At 38.7% G+C, this 20844-nt stretch overlaps 1 long non-coding RNA gene across 1 annotated transcript; it reads left to right on the forward strand.

Moving 5' to 3' along the window:
• Positions 1–4352: 4352 nt before the first annotated feature.
• On the forward strand, positions 4353–10546 carry LOC107730292 (uncharacterized). The gene is made up of 3 exons (XR_001638668.1): positions 4353–4396; positions 8739–8785; positions 10451–10546. It is a non-coding gene; the product is annotated as an uncharacterized LOC107730292 (long non-coding RNA).
• Positions 10547–20844: the final 10298 nt, after the last annotated feature.

Consider the following 20844-nt stretch of genomic DNA (forward strand, 5'->3'; position numbering starts at 1 on the left):
CAACTAAAAGCGGAAAACTTTGTAGGACCTAGGGATGCAACGATTATAGATTTTGTTGGTACGATTATTGTCAGGAATAATCACGGTTTTACGATTATGACGATTATTATGCATTTATTCATTTCACAAAATTATTAATGTATAAAATCACATGGACACTCTTTAGATAAAAAAGTGTTATTTATTGCTGACTTTAGAAAGAGAAATAACACTGTAACCAATAATACAGCACAAAATAATAATAATAAAGACAAACAAAAGTCCATCTCTCCAATTGGAATTAAAAAGGTGACCTCTGCTCTGTAAACATCCATGTCAGTATTTCCATTTTGAAAATAACTATTGAAAATAGATCACAAAAGTATTTAGTGTTTTCAGTTTGTACATTATTTACATTTTGGGTACACCAAGATTGACCAGGGTGTCATTTAAATATTGCCGTAAAAACTGCTGCTAAAGAGTGAATACACGGCTTTAAACTATTTTAACCACTTAAGCTCACGCTGGTGCACCGCTAGTGTAACTTTGTTTTCGTTTTGCGCACGTTGCAACTGTTCCGTTCTGTGCAACAGAAACACTCTGTGTAGCGGAGGCTTTATGATTAATTAACTGTGACATTTTAAAGTTAATTAACAATAGTTAATTGTGAAACTGGTTAATCGCTGCATCCCTAGTAGGCCCCTATGCATTTTAACGTTTTATTTACACAACAACAGTGTTTTGTTGGCCTGAAAATGTAAACTTTTGAAAACACATTTCAAAGTGCACATTTTTGAAAACGATACCATAATTGTCTCTGTGTAAACTACAAAAAACGTGAATTTGTGAAAACAGTGACGTCATGCAAATGCATATTACATGTTCAGTTTATATGTGCACAGACATAAAGTGATTGTTTACAAAGTGACATCACCAACTACTGGCCTGTTTTCCATTTTAGTACATCGTTGTCATGTAAACATACACTGACACTTACAGGATACTGTACCTTTAAGACTATGTTTATGTTTTATATGTTTAGAATCTCTGCATATGTTACTTCACTCTATCTGGCTGATCGGTGTGAATAATTATTGTGGTGGTTGATTCTCTAGTTAACTAGGTCTTCAATGGCTGTCAGTTCCCCTTCAGGAACTCGAGCTGCGTCGAAACGCTTTGGGAACGCCCCGGCGAGACCACGTTCTGAAGCATGAATGAAATCAGTCCAATAGAGAAGCGAGACGTCACGAGCGGGGTGACGTGAGCAACCAGGAAGTATAAAAGCGCATCCGGCAAGCGCACATTTTAGCTTTTGCTCTTCAGCGAGCGCGTATGTGGTGTGTGTGTGTGTGTGTGTGTGTGTGTGTGTGTGTGTGAGAAAAGAAGAAAGAAAGAAAGTATTAAGCACAGTCCAGAGAAAATGTCAAAAGTCTTTTCAAGTCTTGTGTTCCTCCCTGCCCACGCTATATTTCGGGTGGGGATACACACGATTTGTGCGTCGTCTGTTTGGGAGCGGAGCATGCACAGTCAGCTCTCAAGGGGGCTGACTGTCATGATTGTGATCTTCTCCCGCTCCGTGTGCTCCGCTCCCGCCTGGCCGTCTTCGTTGAAAGCGACCAGGTTCGCGATCCTACTGGGTCCAGCCCCGCTGTTGGCACAGCGGCGGCTGTTATCGTACCCACTGTATAGAACTACTCTAACATTATGGGGCTGAATGAGAAGGGATATGGGGCGATGCCGGCGGGGGAGCAGACGCTCGCAAGCTATCTCTCCCCGTCCTCAGCATCATCCCTGAAGGCCCCAAAGCTTCCCACCAGGCCAGTAAAGCTGACATTCAGCCTGGTTGGGAAAGCTTATAAGGCGGCAGATCAGGCCGATGCGTGTCTGCACACTATGGCGGTGTTGCAGGCGTACCAGGCCAAACTGCTAAAAGACCTGGATGATAGGGGGGGAAGAGGAATCCGACTTAGTCGCCGAACTGCGTCGGGCCACAGACCTGTCGCTTCGTTCAATGGCAACTTTGGTGGCCACGGAGCAGCACCTGTGGTTGAATCTGTCCATGCTACAAGATAAGGACAGAGTCTTCCTGCTGGATGCCCCGCTATTGCCTTCTGGCCTCTTCGGCGGCGCAGTAGACACTGTCGTTGAGACGTTTCAGGAGGTGAAGAAGCAGGCGGCGGCATTCCAGCGCTTCCTCCCTCGCCGTTCCCAGGACTTTGGGACTGCTGAGCGGGAGCAGTCCCAGCCGTCCAGCTCCTCATATCACAAGACCCAGAAGCAGAGCGTCGTGGGCGGCGCGGTGCTCTCGGTCGGGGTCCTCTTAGCAGAAAGCGGATCGGTGGACCGTTATTCTGTCGAAGAGGACCTCGGCCAAGCGGTCCTGACTAATTCCATCGTCAGGACTCTGAGGGCAGCCCACCCTGGGGAGTAGAGGTACACACCTCAGTATAGGGTGCCCGATCCTCCTCAATGCCCTCAGGGAGCTTTACTGATAGCCCTGCCACCCCCGATGCTTCAGGGCTCAGTGAGCTCCGATGAGCGAATTTCCCAGCTGCCGCCCGGCGACGGTACGGCATGGGAAAGCTTGTCCCCTCAATTGAGGGCGCTAGAGCAGTCAGGTCAGTTGTTCCCTGCCGGTCATCTGCTTCAGGGCACCGAAGAAAGACTGGTCGAGAGACTGGTTCCCTTAGTAGACTTTCTGATAGCGTGGAAACTTCTGTCAAATGTCTCACAATGGGTCCTGCACACTGTAGAGAGAGGTTACAGAATTCAGTTCGGTTCTCGTCCACATCGCTTAAACGGGGTCATTCCTACATTAGTAGGCCCCGAGCAGGCTCTGGTTTTGGAACAAGAAGTAGACACTCTCTTGAGAAAGGAGGCCATAGAACGTGTTCCTCCTCTCTCGAGAGAGTCAGGGTTCTACAGCCGGTACTTCATCGTTCCGAAGAAGGATGGGGGGTTGCGTCCGATCATAGATCTGCGTCTTTTGAACCACGCTATCAAACGTTTCGGTTCAAGATGCTCACTATCAGAAAGATCTTGTCTCAAATCAGGTCAGAGGACTGGTTTGTCATGATAGATGTCAAGGACGCATACTTTCACATATCCATCCTTCCTCAACGCAGGAAGTTCCTGAGGTTTGCTTTCGGGGGGCGAAGCATACCAGTATCGGGTTCTTCCATTCGGCCTGTCACTCTCACCCTGCACTTTCACAAAGTGTGTGGATGCTGCCCTGGCTCCGTTGCGACTCCAGGGCATCCGCATACTGAATTACATCGACAATTGGTTGATTCTAGCTCAGTCAGAGCAGATGGCGGCTTGGCTCGAGATGTCATCCTCTCCCATATAAAAGAGCTGGGGTTACGGCTAAATGCCAAGAAAAGTGTGCTTTCTCCACTACAGAGGACCACTTATCTGGCCGTGGTGTGGGATTCAACAACGATGCAGGCACAGTTGTCCCCTGCCCGTATCGAAGCGATTCTCACAGCCGTGAGGGGAGTGAGAGAAGGCCAGTCATTCACTGTCAAACAGTTTTAGAGACTGTTGGATCTGATGGCAGCTGCGCCCAACGTGATACCTTTTGGCCTGCTGTACATGAAACCCTTGCAGAGGTGGCTCAGGGCCAAGGGGTTTTCCCCGAGGGGGAACCCGCTTTGCACGATCAACGTCACTTTGAACACAGGATTGTATCTTGGCATTACAGCTAAGATATATACACAACCCTTTAAAACATATCACAGTAATAAATAAAACAATTTATTTAATAATTAATATTAGTAAATATTTTTGCCTGCTTTTGATACTAATATTTTTAGCTCTCATGAACAGCATTTGTTAAATAAAAGACACAAGTGGACCAATGTGCTGCATGTTAGGCTTTAGATGTGTAAAGTCAAGGAATAAGCTGAACTGCTGGGAAATAAAATCAATTAATCAATCAATAGAAAATTTAAAAGAACAGTATTTATTTGAAATGGACTGTCTTTACTATATTAGAACATTTAAAATGTCTTAACTCTCACTTTTTTTCAACAATGCATCCTTGCTGAATAAAACTTTTAAGTGAGATACAACTGGTTAATATATATATAATTCTTTGCATATAATTTCATATTACAGAGTATGTTCAATAGTATGATTTAGTCTTTCTCATTTTTCCACATACAAATATTTCTTATGAAAATGTAGCAGGTATATTAGTATGTGTGTTATGAAGGAGAATGTAAAAAATGTTTCAGTTACCTTAATCCTTTACTCCTTTTGTGCCAACACCAACAGTACACACACACACACACACAGATAGAGAGAGAGAGATGTCTGTCTGTCATATAGTTTTCATGCATATTTATTACTCTTTGTTTCATTTCTTTTTACAGAAAACTGCTTGACATGGACACATTTTCCAAATCAGATCCAAGTAAGAATGTCTTTTTTTCTCCTTTGTTGGTCAAATGCATACTGCACCATGAAATATACAACTCAAACTTTGAAAATTATTTCTCATGCCATGGTTTATTATGACCTCGTGTATGGCAGTACAATCAACTGCTTTCAGCCTTGTTAAGAGGGGACTTTCTTCACTGTCTGAAAGCTTACACAATCACATGACTCATTGCTTCTGTTTGCGTTCTCGCACTGATTGTGTGAAGTAAAGCCTCCAAGCTTCAGATCTGAATGTGGCACGGGCCTCAGATATAGACACACTGTGGGCGGCCTGCTTATTGTAATATTTGCCTCCAACTCCACAAAAGTTCTTTTGAGGAGAAAATATAAATGTCACACATTTGGCCTTGGATATCAGAGTAATCTAAATTCAAAAGTACAGATGAGGAGAGCCTCTCATTAGTTCACTCACTCATTTACTAACATACTCATTTTTCACATATACAAATAAATTACTCAATTACTCACTCAATCACACACTCATCCATTCATTCACTCTCTCACCCTCACTCATCGAATCATTTATTCACTCACTCATTCGCTCACTCACCCACCCACCCATTCATTCACTCTCACCCTCACTCATTTATTCACTCACTCACTCACTCACTCACCCACCCATTCATTCACTCACTCTCAACCTCACTCATTTATTCACCCACTCACTCACCCACCCATTTATTCACTCACTCACTCACTCACTCACCCACCCACTCACTCACCCATCCATTCATTCACTCTCAACCTCACTCATGTATTCACTCACTCATCCACCCAGCCATTCATTCACTCTCACCCTCACTCATGTATTCACTCACTCATCCACCCACCCACCAATTCATTCACTCTCACTCTCACTCATTTATTCACTCACTCACTCACTCATTTATTCACTCACTCACTCACCCACCCACCAATTCATTCACTCTCACCCTCACTCATTGAATCACTCACTCACTCGTTTATACTCTCACTCACATTCATTGACTTGTTTATACACTCATTCATTTACACTTCAATCATTTGATCTTAAAATACAATAATAATTTTCTTCTCAGTAATTCACTCATTATTCAGGATTTGCATTCATTGATTCGTTCGTTCAATTTATTCATTCATTCATTCACTCACTCACTCACTCACTCACTAACATACTCACTCACACATTCATAAATTTTGTCACTAGCTTATTGACTTACTTACATTTCCAGTCATGAACTGTTTCTCAGTCACCCATTCATTCACTCTCACCCTCACTCATTGAATCACTCACTCACTCACTAGTTTATACTCTTGCTCACATTAATTTACTTGTTTATACACTCATTAATTTACACTTCAATCATTTGATCTTAAAATACAATAATTTCCTTCTCATTAATTCACTCCTTATTCAGGATTTGCATTCATTGATTTGTCCGTTCTTATTAATTCATTCATTCATTCACTCACTCACTCACTCACTCACTAACATACTCACTCATGCATTCATTAATTAAGTCACTAGCTTATTGACTTACTTAAATTTCCAGTCATTAACTGTTTCTCAGTCACCCATTCATTCACTCTCACCCTCACTCGTTTATTCACTCACTCACTCACTCACCCACCCACCCATTCATTCACTCTCACCCTCACTCATTGAATCACTCACTCACTCACTAGTTTATACTCTTGCTACATTCATTTACTTGTTTATACACTCATTCATTTACACTTCAATCATTTGATCTTAAAGTACAATAATAATTTCCTTCTCATTAATTCACTCATTATTCAGGATTTTCATTTACTGATTCGTTCATTCAATTTATTCATTCACTCACTCACATACTCACTCATGCATTCATTAATTTAGTCACTAGCATATTGACTTACTTAAATTTCCTGTCATGAACTGTTTCTCAGTCAGTCACTCATTCATTCACTCTCTCACTCAATCTCACACACATTTATACACTGACTTTTATTCACACTTACAGTCACTCAATTATTCACTTACCTACTTAATCAGTCATTATTGTACTTGCTTATAAACTCACCTATTCATCCACTCCCTCACTCATTCATTCACTTGTCTATACTCTCATTCACTCACCCATTCAGTCACTCTTTGATTCATTCACTTGCTCAAGATTCATTTATACACTTATTTGTCTTACTCATTCACCTTCTCACATTCATTCACTCAACACATTTCACTTGTTTATTCAATTATTTATATATTAATTTCATTTACTTGACTGTTTCATTGACACATTAATTACCCAACATCTGCTTACATTCATTCATTCCTCAATTATTCACTTTATCTCTCAATCATTTTCTTTTTTTTAATGTCTTGTTTAGTCATTTATTAATTCACTCATTCACCCACTCATTTTCTACATTCTTACATACTTTATTATACTTTATTACTATATTCATTCAAATTTGACACCAAATCTTGGAAAATACTCTAGATTTATTGATCAGGTGTGTGTATTTGCAAACAGGAATCAGACAGAATTCTGAGTCACTGGAAGAACTCTGATGTCGAGAACAATGAGCGCTGAAAGTCTTGTTTTCTTTTGTGCCGTGTGTATGTGTGACAGTAGTGAACAGGAAACGGTACAATGAACAGCTCTGCTTTTAATCACTCTGCTATTATTGTCATTATCTGTATTGATTTCCGTACTTCTGTTGCTTGTTCTTGTCTTACTGTCCTGCTTCATTTATTTCTTGCCTGCTTTCTCTTTTCTTTCAGATTGTTTGCCCACTTTTCTACCTGTTTTGCTTTCATGCATTGCAGTAGCTATGCGTGAGTTTTTGTAAGTGTCTTTTTATTTTCATATTATTGTCATTTGTTTACTGGTCCTGTTCATGATCAGCTGGGCTAAACAGACGTCAGCTCTTTCTGGACCACTGTCAGGGTCCTTGCATTCATGCAAGTGGGCACTTGTGCTGAGCCCCCATCTTAATTATGCTGAGTACTTTTGGCCCAGTCTCTTACTGTTACCATTATCCTTATGACAAACATAGAAAAATGTACACACACTCAGTTATTAAAAAAAACAAAAATAAAAGCATTTTGCCACTGTCTGTTGCAAGTTTCAGTAGTTCAGCCTTAGGCTTCATGTTTTTGCATTGCACACACATATTTTGTAGCTATCTTATCTCTATCCACAGCTTTTCACCATACGTTTATTAACTTTTAACAATAACCTTTGTAATTTACGAAAAAATGTACAGACAATGAAACCACATGTATGAAAAAAAACATACTCTGGGAGGCCTTATAAATGTGTTAAGATTCCATTTTTAACATAATGAATCATTCGTCTTACTGTATATTTCATCTTAAATATATTTCATAATGTATACACATACACTAAAAGAGTAAGAAAGGGTACAGCTGTGAGGTTCCTCTGCATAAAAATGCAGACATGCTTATGCCTCGAGCATGCGGTCACCGATTTAGGATACTCCAAATTCATTAACATAAGAACAAAGTTAAGAACAAATTCATGTGTGTGAGAAGTTCTTCTGTTTGAATAATCCACATAATTATTAGTGAATGTTTTACACTAACTGCCATATATATATTTTTTTGAACTGTAAGAAATATGCACACATGATTAAATAGAAAAAAAAATGATACACACATCTAAACTATCAATGCAATATCATGAGAAAAAGGATCATGATATATTAATAATATATTTGCACCATCCTACTTTATATTGACATCTACAGGTGTGGATGCAACGATCATACAAAAGCAAGCATTTTCAAATGCCACTTTAGAAATACTCTATTCACACTAATATACATAACAACGACATGGATTGATTTATTCTACAAATCTAAAGTGGCATTTAATAGGGTGGTTACTGTGATAAACTGAGTAGTACTGAGCTGGTCATGTGATCTCAATATGGTGATCACCATAAGGGTATCTACCCTTATGTAGAATAAAAAATTTTTTTTTTCTAGACCACTAATATCTGCTTAGTTACCAGTATCCTATATAAATCTGCAGACTTTCTTTTTTCTTACCAGTGTTCTTCAAAATATCTCCTTTTGTGAAAGAAATGAATAGAGGTTTGGATACTGGCTGGTTTACAACAGCTTTGTAACTCATCCAGTGAGATTTTTATATCATCGCATTCCACCGCTCTGGTTCTAAGCTGTTTCTCTACAAACACAGTAGACCATAAGATTACACACTACACAAAGTGCATCTGAGTTAAGAGTGTCACAGGTCTTCTGGCATTTGAAAAATTCTTTGCCTTTGTGTAACACAATCTCTGTCTCTCTCTCTTTGCTCTCCACAGTCTGTGTGCTGTACACCCAAGGCATTGGCAACAAAGAGTGGCGAGAGGTGAGCGGAACAATCTGGCCCAGTCATGTCGACCCCTTGAAGGGCCCAGCAGACCCTTGGTCTCATAAATATTCATACATGTAAATGTAGGCTTGGAATATTCTCAGAATAGTAATATCAATTATTTTTGGCGCTCTTATTTTTTCTGTGTCTATCAGTTCTTCATATTTTTGCCTTCCCAGCTAATCAGAGGAAATATCAGGCTCTCTAAAGCACCATTAAGAGGGCCATGTATTTATTAACTTCAATCACTAGCTGGTGAAATATGATAAGCCACCCAGGGAATGTAATAACATTCTTACCCACTCTCATATCAAGACAACTCCGGCCCACTTTTCAAGTCGGCTCATTAAAACGTTAAGTCCCTTTAACATCGCATTAAGGCTTCAACGCACCCCTCAACCTCACAACGATGTGCCTCTTTGAGCTCCATATAAAAGACGTTGAAGGTAGCAGGAATGTGGGAGGTGTACACAGTAAACAGGGACTTGTATTTGCGCTTAGGACATTAAAACAAAATCTTGCTTTGATACAGAAAATAAAAGCTCAGGAATAAAAAAAAAAGACTTGTCAATTTGGATTTATGAAACTTTCATATATGCTTGGCTAATGTAAAGTAATTAGAACTGAAACTGGTTCAAAATATGTGTTGTATCTTGTTTTGATTTTAATTACATGCGTAATGTTACGTCTATATGTATGTATATTTTGATAAAATATTTTAGAGCTTGGGATAACTTCTAAAATTCATATTCATTATAAAAACTGTGTTTTATTTATTTTTTATTAATGTAAATGTTTTTTCTGGGTTTAAATTAAAATCACTCTACCTCATATATCCCTCACTTATTCATTCTTTTCACGACTGTGAGATCCCTGTTTTTTGTTTTTTTTTCAAAGTAAAAACTTTTGGTAAGAGTACATAGAGATATCTTGATTTTTAGTTGTTTTAGCTTATTTTAATGCTTGTTTTGGATTAATTTAAATCATTTTAAAGGGGTCATATGATGCTGCTAAAAAGAACATTATTTTGTGTATTTGGTGTAATGAAATGCGTTTATGCGGTTTAAGGTTAAAAAAACACATTATTTTCCACATACTGTAAATTGTTTGCTTAAGTGCATCAAGTGGAGTGCAAACGGTAAAAGGTCTTGAGGCAGGTGTGACATGCTCTCTATTACGGATTAAAAGTGTGTAAGTGAGTATAAACAGTGAGAGATGCTGAGACAGGTGAAAAGCGTTTGGTTAATAGTGAATATTGACTTATTGCGCGTACCGTTGTGGCTCCCGCTGTTAGCAGGGGATAATCGCTACATTTGGGGTAAAAAAGACAGAATTATGTATTGTGCCAAGAAGGTTGCACTGTCTATTCGTTCATACAGGTACGAAAATATCTCTTTGGATTTGAGACTTTAGTCTTTGCAACTTTACAGATCTTCTTTATGCATCAAGAGCTTGTAACACTCCAAAGAGAAAGGAAAAATTGAAATCGCATCATATATGACCCCTTTAAATAATTCATTATTTATAATTCATTAAGTCCATTTTAGAAGTTTGTTAAGGACCACTGTTATACATACTATGGCTTTTGGCTCTATAGATTTCAGTTCCGAGCGAAAATGTTGATATAAATAATTTCAACTTACCTTTCTTTTTTTTTTTCAGTTTGGGCGGACGGAAGTTATTGATAACACTTTGAACCCAGATTTTGTGCGAAAATTCATATTGGACTACTTCTTTGAAGAAAGACAGAACTTAAAGTTTGATGTGTAAGTACCAATATATATTCTTTTACCTTTAGCTACATCTACACTAGCCTTCAGTTTCAATACATTTACATTGTAACTAGTCTGGGTGCACAGAACTTTAAGAGGATTGACTCTTTTATGTATTAGAAACTTTACCGGGTTTTACAAATATGTTAAAGAATTTGGAATTACCTTTCAGGACATACTTTAATAATTTGTCTTCTTGATATCATAAGACAACATATATTACTTTTTCACTGTGTGTTTGTTCAAATTAGAGGAGGGTGAAAGTGTAAATATTATGTTGAAATGATATGTTGATTTTGGAAGTGTATTTACTCTAAGTATACTTAAGTGCCTTTATTTCATTAATATATTATGCACATTCAGTACAATTAAGCACACTTTCTTTTTCTAAAAGGGTGTTAATACATTCCCTGGGAGTCAAACCCATGACTCTGATATTATAGCTAAAATATTGGAATTTGTCTCTTTTTATATGCACAATTTTTGGCAATGTGTATACACTTTGGGCAGGTGATATGTGTTATGCAATTAAAAATACAGTAATTAACATACATTCAAGTTTAAGAATAAATTGTGGTTGAGTGAACTAAAACTGAGGTGTCCCCATGATTGTTAACTGATTTTCATTTTTTTATGCATTTATAAGCGTCAACTAATTCAGATTTTTCACCAGCCCACACCTTCAATGCACTAATTAGTTTTAAACAAGTTTTTTTAAAGAAAGTTTGGTGCAAATTAATTAGCGGGTAACATAAACATTTATTTAATCCACATAAAAGTGTAATCCTGAAATATGAAACCACTTTGACAAGAAAAACTTGTATTGTAAGGTTATTATTAGGCATGGCATCTTGGTACATCAAACACTGGAGTACGCTTCAACAACAGATGTGTCAGCTACTGTAAACCCAACTGTATCATCATATGATTTGTGTGCTTTTATAAGCGGATGTCACAACCAAAACCCCTTCTCACGAATCACACATACTGTGTGAGCAACACTGTATGGACACCGGTCAAGGTCTCTTACCCTGACAGTGTAGTTACAGGAAAAAAAGATACGATTCTATAATTATGGAAATATGAATTTTAGTTTACTGACACATTTCCTGATTTCCTGTATAAGTATTTTGGGTCAGTTTTCCATGAGAGTATGTGATGCACGGTGGTACTGTAAGGTCTCTGTCTTGTGAAACAGACCCCCATAAGCTGTGGATACGTCACAAGGCAACCTTCGTTCTCCAGGAAGGCTTTCCCAGAAACTACGTCATCCTGACGCCCGACCAGCAACCAATCAGCAACGGAATTCCCTCAAGCAGCCAAACAAGGTCCATTTATAAAGAATCATTGTCTTGCGTTGTAATTTTAAAGTTGAACCTTGCCAAGATCTTGTTACCTTGCTCGTAGCTTATAACTTATCAAAGCACGTATTACCCGTGGCCAGGGAAAATACAAATATTCAAATTGTTAAAATATACTGAGGTTAACGTCTCGCTGGACGACCGTTGATAAAGTGTAAACTATCAAATTTGAAATAAGTTCTAATCAGTTGGCTTCGAATTTTCAGATTCGATTCCGTTCAAAACCTGAATTAATTAATAATAATTAATTCCCTAAGAAAAGTAATCTGATATTACAGTACCATATTAGTTATCGGTTGATGGTAAACTTTTTAAAATCTATCAGTATCATTTAGTATTGGATATTTAAAATTGTGCATACTTAGTTCTGCTATTTTTACATTTATATTAATTGTAGGTGACAGCAAAAGTAATATTAAAAACACTTTTCAAAGTAGTCTTAACCCAGTTCCAAAATTAATATTGATTTTACATACTATACATTATCATTTTGTAATGCGAAAATTCACTTGCAGCATTTAAAATGACTGATTTTAGTTTTAGTGTTTTATTTTTTATATATAATTATATAAGAAATGTATCAGTTATTGACCATAACGTGAAAATAATTATTGGCATCAGTGTTATTTTACTATTATTTACTGTTTATAATATTATAGTATTTAATAATATTTTAAATTAGCTTTAATTTTATATTTACAGTTTTCCATTTTAATTGAGACGTGTGTCCAAACCTTGGATCTTTGCAACAGACGTTATAAATCTGGCCTGTGCGCATGTTCATTTGTGTATGCTAATATTTATTATTTTGTGTCAGTCTAAATGTGTTTGTGTCTGTATATTTAGGCATTTATGGGTGTATTTAGGAACAGATATGAGTCATTCTGAATCCGTTGGCCCAAGTGTGTGTGAGGAATTTGTGTGTGTCTCTAGGCTTCAGCATGAGTGTGTATGTCTGCAGGCAGAGCGTGTATGTGTGCGTGTGTGTGTTGTCTCTGTGGATCGGTGTCCCCGCTCGACGGCCTGTCATACTGGGTCTGTAAATCTGCGGCAGACATGAGAGGGGTCACAAGGTCGTGTGGGCAGTGCCTCTGAGACGATAGCGAAACCAAAGCACCGCTGATAAGGATGACCTGGCACATCGCCATGACAACAAAGGGGACTGAGCCCCACAAATAAATGGAACAAGCACAGAGAGAATAAATAGATAAACGTGAGGTTGAGCTATATGTAACCCTAGATATATTTCAGGATTCATAGATCCTTCAATAATTGTTGCTTTTCTAGTCCTATTTTTCTCTCTCTCTTTATGGCTTTATCTCTATGTTGCATTGTGACAGGGCAGAAGAGAATGATTCATGATGTCTGTGCTTTAATGATGTTGTTCTTCCTTCTTAATGAGAAACAGGCAAGCATCAACTCCCCTCATAAGACCATAATCTAATTAAAGCCCAGCTCAAAGTATCCCAACACTGATTTTGGAAACAACCTCTGTCTTTTTCTTCTTTTTATTGCAAGCTTTCCTGAGCAAACATCACTATTACTAATGCTCATACTTAGGGTTAGGGATTTGAACATCTAGAACATTGGTGTCAAATTCAGTTCCTGGAGGGCCACTGTCCTACAGAGTTTAGATCCAACCCTAATCAGCTAATCAAGGTTCTCAGGGTTGCAAAACACTTCCAAGCAGGTGTTTTGGAGCTGGTTGGAGCTACACTCTGCAGGACACCGGCCCTCCAGGAGCGGCGTTTGACACATGTAGGGGTGTCCAAACTCTGTCCAGGAGTTTTGCTCTAACTTGCCTCAGCACACCCGCCTGAAAGTATTTTTAATATGCCTAGTAACGGCTTGATTGGCTGGTTCAGGTGTGTTTAATTGGGGTTGGTGCTGAACTCTACAGGACAGCGGCCCTCCAGGAGCTGGATTGGACACCCCTGGTCTTGAACCATCTAGAACAGAGATAGGCAATGTCGGTCCTGGAGTGCCACTGTCCTGCAGAGTATAACTCCAACCCTAATCAAACACACATGAATAAGCTAATCAATGTCTTCAGGATCACTAAGGCTACAGGCATGTGAGTTTTTTTAAGGGTTGGAGCTAAACTCTGCAGGACAGCGGCACTCCAGGACTGATATTACTTATCCCTGATCTAGAAACACCTTAGCAAAGACCCCAAAAACCATAGCAACCATCTGGCAATGCTCTAGCAACCACCCAGCACTCACTAGCAATTGCACAGCAATGCCTTAGAATCATCAAGAACACTATCATCCCCTAAAACAGGAATGGGCAAGGCCACGGTCCTGCAGAGTTTAGCTATCAAATCAAACACACCTGAAAAATCTAACATGGCTGCGTTACATTTTGTTTTTTATGCCCTTCCCTCACTAACATCCCTCCATCATGTTGACTCAGATGTATATCATTGATAACATTGCATGATTGCCCACCCCTGGCAGAACCTTACAATAGGCTGAATTGGAGCGTCCTAAGTCCTTGATCACTTGAAATCCGCTGTGGAGCTTATTTATTATTTACATTTTGGAAGATGTTTTGGGTTGGGATAAATTAAACGTCATCTGTGGTGACATCACAATCGTGTTGCCTTTTAGTATATAGAGCGGCCTGAAGTGTACATATGAAGTAGACTCACTCCCTCTGTCAAAATTGAGGGATCGAGGGTCTGTCCATATAAATTGTCCTCGTCCAGTTCACGGAACGCACTTCAAAATTGCAGTGGGGATTCCCCTGAGGGAAAGGGTTTAGGGAAGTTTGCATCTAAAAGTGAAGAATTGCTTGAAAATTACAAGCAGGTGTGTTAGATCAGGTATGGAACTAAACTCTGCAGGACAGTGGCCCTCTAGGGCTGAATTTGTCCATCACTGATCTATGAACACCATAGCAACTACCCAGAACACCATAGTAACCACCTAGCAACACTCTAGCAACCACCCAGTGCTCACTAGCAATTGCATAGCAATACTTTAGAACCCACTTAGAATTCTCCAGCAGCCACACAGAACACAATACCAACCACCCTTAAATGCATAGTTCACCCACAAATGAAAATTCTATAATCATTTGCTCACCCTCATGTCTTTCCAAATCCATAAGACTTTCGTTCATCTTCGGAACACAAATGAAAATTTCGGTCCCTCCATTGACAGTCTATGCAACTATCACTTTGACGCTTCAAAAAAATGCTTCAACTGCACTTTGATGCTTCAACTGCATAGCAACGCCTTAGCAACCATTTAGAACTAGAAAAAAATAAATAAAAATGAACTCCATATCAGCTACATAAAACACTCTATCAACTACATAAAAACACCCTAGTAGTGATGGCTAAGTGAAGCGCTCTGAACCAGTGAAGCTTTCAATACAATTGTATCAGAAAAAGGTTCATTACTCGAAACTTTTCAACACATGTTGTGGCCATAAATGAATAACACCTTCCAAAGTGCTGTGTTCCATTACAGCCGCTGGTTCTACAACAAATTTTTTGTTTTATTCTATTGTATATAAATAAGGAACATTGTCAAAGTCTTTCATTTGTGTCGGTGTACTGGCACTAAAATAAGTAAAATAAATTAAACATAAATTCATAAATTAAATCCGCGTTCTGTCTATTTTAACTCTGTCTCAGCCTTGTTATTTCATAGGCAAATATTTAATTACGATATTGAAAAAGAAACAATGCTTATACATTGTAATGTAATGTAAAGGAAATGGCGCTGAGGTTCACTTCGTTTGAACCAGATACTGAAGCAGTCACGTGGTTTTCAGACGAATGAAGCTTCAAACGTCATACATCACGTGCTTTTGGCAAAACGAATCAAGCTCCGATACAGTGCTTTGGTGTGAAATGTGTTGTATTTTTGACACAAGCTTCGGAGCTTCAGTGTCGAGCATAACATCACTACACCCTAGCAACATTCCCTAGCTTCATAGCAACCACCCAGCACTCTCTAGCAACTGAATAGCAGTGCCTTAGCAACCTTTCCATAGCAGCCACACAGAACACACTAGTAACCACCCCTAACACTATAGAAACCGCCTAGCTACTGCTCTAGCAACCATCCAGCACTCGGTAGCAACTGAATAGCAACGCCTTGGCAACCACCCAGATCTTACTAGCAACTGCATCACATACCAAGCAGCCACCTAGCAAGAAACCATCAGCATAGCAACAAGTCAAAAATCATTCAGAATAGCCTAGTAACCACTTAGCAATGTTCTGGAAACCATCAACAACATCATAGCATCACAACATCAAAACAAGTGATATACAGGCAGCACCACTCACATTTTTCTGATACTATGAAATTTGTTTTCTCCCTATAGACAATTCCACAATGCAGCCAGCCTGTTGCTCTGTATTGATTTTGATCTTACTTCATCTGAGCAAACGGTAGCATTAGCAATGCAATTTATGATAAATCTGTCATGTTTCAGTGCTACTCGTTTGGATTCTGTGTGCGTGTTTGTGTGCGTTAGAATGACAGATTCCCATCAGCATCAGCATGTGTCGCTATAAATAGAGAGAAGCATAATGCGGTTTAGTCAGAGTGTGTAAATGGGAAGCTGTGTGTGTGTCGTTCCCTTCAGGGTCTGTTGAATGTGTGGGCAGACAGCAGACCACGTTACAATCCGCTGTGATGGCTACGTCGAGCGTCTCTATGTATGCACACATCATTTCTTTTCTGCCACTTGTTTCTCAGGGAAGGAGAGCAAGAGCAGCTGTTTGTATTTTGTAAACTGTAAGTCTTTATAGCAGAATTCATTAATGGTATCTAAAACAAAATCTCAATTTTATGGAAATTCATATCTATTTTAAATTATGGCAAAGTAAATTTGAATTAAAATATCAAACTAAACAGCTTCCTGTTGGTCAGTGAGGCGAATCTATGTGACAAACTTGAACATGTTGCAAAATCTGTGAGGGGCGAACTTCTACCCTCATGCAAAACTCCCAGTCGCCTGGATTTAACCCATGAAAATTTGCCAAACAACGGAAAATGTGACTGCACCTTACGTCTCTTTCTTCAGATATGTTTGTCCTGATAGAAAGACTCCAGTAGCTCTACATCAGCCACTATTTTATTCTGTAGGTTTGAAAAACAACAAACAAACAAATTAAAAAAACTACCTATAATTTTTGTTTGCACTTTAAATAACTTCTGACATTATTGCAGTATTAAGAAAGGACACTACAAAATATTCTGAGAACACATTATCATTGTATCATGTTTGCCTTCAGTGGTGTGATATCTGGAGGACGCTGGGAAGAGTTTCTTATTAATAGTCTTGGAATTTAGTCTAGAGGTGATTTGTTTGTTTAATGAATGAGGCTTTGCACTTGACTTCTGGGAACAAGGAGCCTTTCAGTGTCAGTTTGCACAGTCTGAGAGGAAATTTCCAAGCACAGTTAGTGAGTGATTAAATGATGGTGACAAAACTGAAAAAATAAATAAATACATGAATAAATAAATGTGCTAACAAAATGCACTAATATAAAAACTTGACGCTAATTTAAGAAAAGATCAGAACGTAATATACACACAAAAAAATTATTATTCAGGGGTTCTTAAGTGGTTCTTTGGGGTGGTTGAGGTGCTATATAGCACTACTGCCATACAAAGAACCCATTAAGCCCCTGCTTAGTTCTTTAAAGATTCTCTAACTCCCTATTAGTCTCTTAGTTAAGTTGGGGAAAGGATTAAAAAATGACATTAAATACAGTGTATTTTGTGGTTCTCAAACTTTTTGCCCCAATGGCCCCCTAAAAGGAAATATTACAGGGCCCCCACACAAGACTTTCTGACCTCAGAAAAGATAATTGTCATTCAAAACAGCTTTTGCCATTGTAGTAAATTCCCATTCATAGCAAACATTTGAGAGTGGAGTAACATATCTAAAATCTAAGGAGGAGAATGGGGTTCCTCTCATGGTTCTACATAACACCATTTGACAAAGGTGCGGTATGACATCCTTTAAAAATAGGTGCTATATAGCACTTGAAGTGGTTCCCCTATGATTACGAGCCAATAAACCACTTTAAGTGCTATTTAGCACCATTTTTTAAGAGTGATTTGTTTTAAGCATTTGCCACTGTACTGTACTGTAACACATTTTTTGGATTATTGGGTATTAAATAACAATCCTTCTTCTATTTTGTCAATAGCTGCTTGATTTGAGTCCATTTGTATAAATAAATGGACCTCTGTCTGGGAGCATTCTCATCCATTTCCAGGAATACAATAGACCATGAAGGTCAAGGAGTCAGAATTCTGAAGATCATACCAAGCATAAATGAGATCATGAATCATGGCAAGAATATGAGAACATTCGCAAGGCTTAAATACATCTGAAGGTAAAGAGAGGTTTATTTATGAGAAGATGATGTGGAAAAACTGAACAGCCACCAAAACCGCATGTCTGGAACAAAGAATTATTAGTTCGAGTTCGGGAGAAGATTCTGAGATAAGAGTGTATTTGTTATTTGAAGAGCTTTTGGGCTGCAGTTTGGCAGATTCCTAACACAGCACAGAACATTACGCTAGAGTGAACAAGGGTGGTGGCAGCTTCACATTTTGGGGATGGACCTCTGTGGCAGGGTCTTGGAAATTTCCAGGAAAGAAGGAAAAAATGGATAGTGCTAAGTATGGGAATCTCCTGAGGCGAAGACATGCTGCATGTATGCAAGAGGATGGGGGCTTAGAGTTCAGTTCATCCGCCCACAGGACAATTATCTCAAACCTACTGGAACATGCAAAAGAACCATGGTAATGGCTTAAAACCACAAATATAGATGTCCTGAAGTGTTTCACTTAAAGCCCAGATGTCACTCCAGATAACTATTTGTGGGTTCAGAACAGTCTTGATGGAGCCAGAACAGTTTTGGCAAGAAAAATGATTGCCCGCTGTCACGAATGGTTACTCAAGAGAGTATTTGACGAAGTGTATTCACAGATAATTTAACTTCCATTATGTGACAAATCTGAATCAGAAAGCTACTTTTTCAAGTCATTTCAGAGATGAAGAAACCAAACTTTTTTTTCTATAGAATACCATGCTGAAGAATCAATTAAATGTGCACAATATACTCTGTCGGTACTGCATTAAAGTCAGTTAGTTTGCACCTCTGCCAAGAGCATCTCAACCCTGATGAGTTTCCCACCTTCCAGAAGCTCCCTCAAGGGTGTAGACTTGTTCCCTAGAGAAATAGCTATGAGTCTAGGATTTTTGGTAATCCCTTGGCATTTACAAAGCAAACTAACAAGAGTCAGGTAGTAGTGAAACTAAGGTCATTTAATGCTAGTTAATTCAGCGTTTATAGCACAGGAGACTGTGGGCATCCATCAATGTGGCAAAGTGGAACTGTTTAACGAAACACATCATGGCATTTACTAAACCACACGCCAACAACACCATTGATCTAAACCAGCCGTACACTTCTCTGTGAATCTGCCATATCACAGGCAGCACTCCAGAGCATCTGTACTGCTATTGTTTCCTGCAGCTAGCATGTGGACACACTAGCTATAAAGAGACAGATAAACTGATCTCTTCACACATCATGCACATGAGTAATTGAAAACACCCTCAGTGACTCCAGTGAGCATATAGGTTCCATCCCTGAAAATTACCACCTCGAAATTATCTAACAAATCAGACACAATACCTCCTGGTGCTTTACTCCCTCCCTTAGTCACCCAGAAATCAATATTACTCTCTTCCCCCCTGACTTAGAAAGACAAACACTGCTTGTCCACTCCCAAATGGAATTCTGCACAAAACCATTATAGAATGTGTTGAAAGGCAAAGAGCGACTATGTCCTCAGGTGAAAATTAAGAGGCAGCAGGGAGAAAACCACACATGCAGAGATAGAGGAGGAAACCGTGAGAGATAGATGGAGAAAGACAGATGTGGAGAAGGAGGTCGTCATAGAGTTTATAGAGAATAAAGGTAGATTATTCATATTCATCTTTATGAATACAAATTGAGAAATTTAGTCGCCCGCAGTAATTAGAGGAGCGGTAGGACAAGTGCTCATGGGAATGTCTGTCAGTGAAAATGTAGCATTTCATAAATAACTGAGTATGAACTCAGTGAGCAAAGACTAGTGTCTAAATTTATAACATTCATATTGAAAAAAAAAAAAGTTCACCACCCAAAATATTTTATTTATCCAAGGAACACAACAATCACACTGCTCTTTTCCATATGACAAAAGCATATAGTGACTGCAAGCTGGCAAAAAAGTATCTTATATTTAACACATTCGCTATATTTAAAGTTTTCTGAAGTCACATGGTAACTTTTGTGTAAGGAACAGACTGAAATTCGTCCCCTTCACCGTATCACTCAAATCTCATTTGGGTTTTCATGTCCATAATTGCTGTGCCACATTTGGTTACAGGACATGTGAGAACTAATGGCAACGTTATGTCAAACATAACAGTACTTTTTCCACACCATCGAGATTGGGGTTAGCCCAATCAGTTTAGTTAATTTTGACAGTTTTTTTTATAAAGTAAATCATCTAGCTAGACCTGTTGTCCTTAAAATGGTGAATTATTTTGTCCACCCTCTCAACTTGGCATCACAGGAAGTGCACTTCATTGGCTTGAGTAATGGGGAGATGCTTCAAAGTTTGCTGAAGGGGAAAACTCAGAATTACATGAAATAATCTGTGGGGTGCCTCAGGGTTCAGTAATTGGCCCCCTTCTCTTCTCGATATACACACACTTTGCAATCAGCAGAGGATATTGGGCATGTATTAAATTAAATTAAATTAAGTCTATTACCTATTTCTTTATTATTATGAAAAAAGAAAAGTCCCCACTATTACACTGAAATTATGTCTTTGAAAAATACAAACACATCTGCTAATGCAAAGCAATTGGCCCCATTTTCATT

Source organism: Sinocyclocheilus rhinocerous, unplaced genomic scaffold (genome assembly GCF_001515625.1).
Source record: "Sinocyclocheilus rhinocerous isolate Xijiao unplaced genomic scaffold, SAMN03320098_v1.1 scaffold2413, whole genome shotgun sequence".
NCBI classification, from domain to species: Eukaryota; Metazoa; Chordata; class Actinopteri; order Cypriniformes; family Cyprinidae; genus Sinocyclocheilus; species Sinocyclocheilus rhinocerous.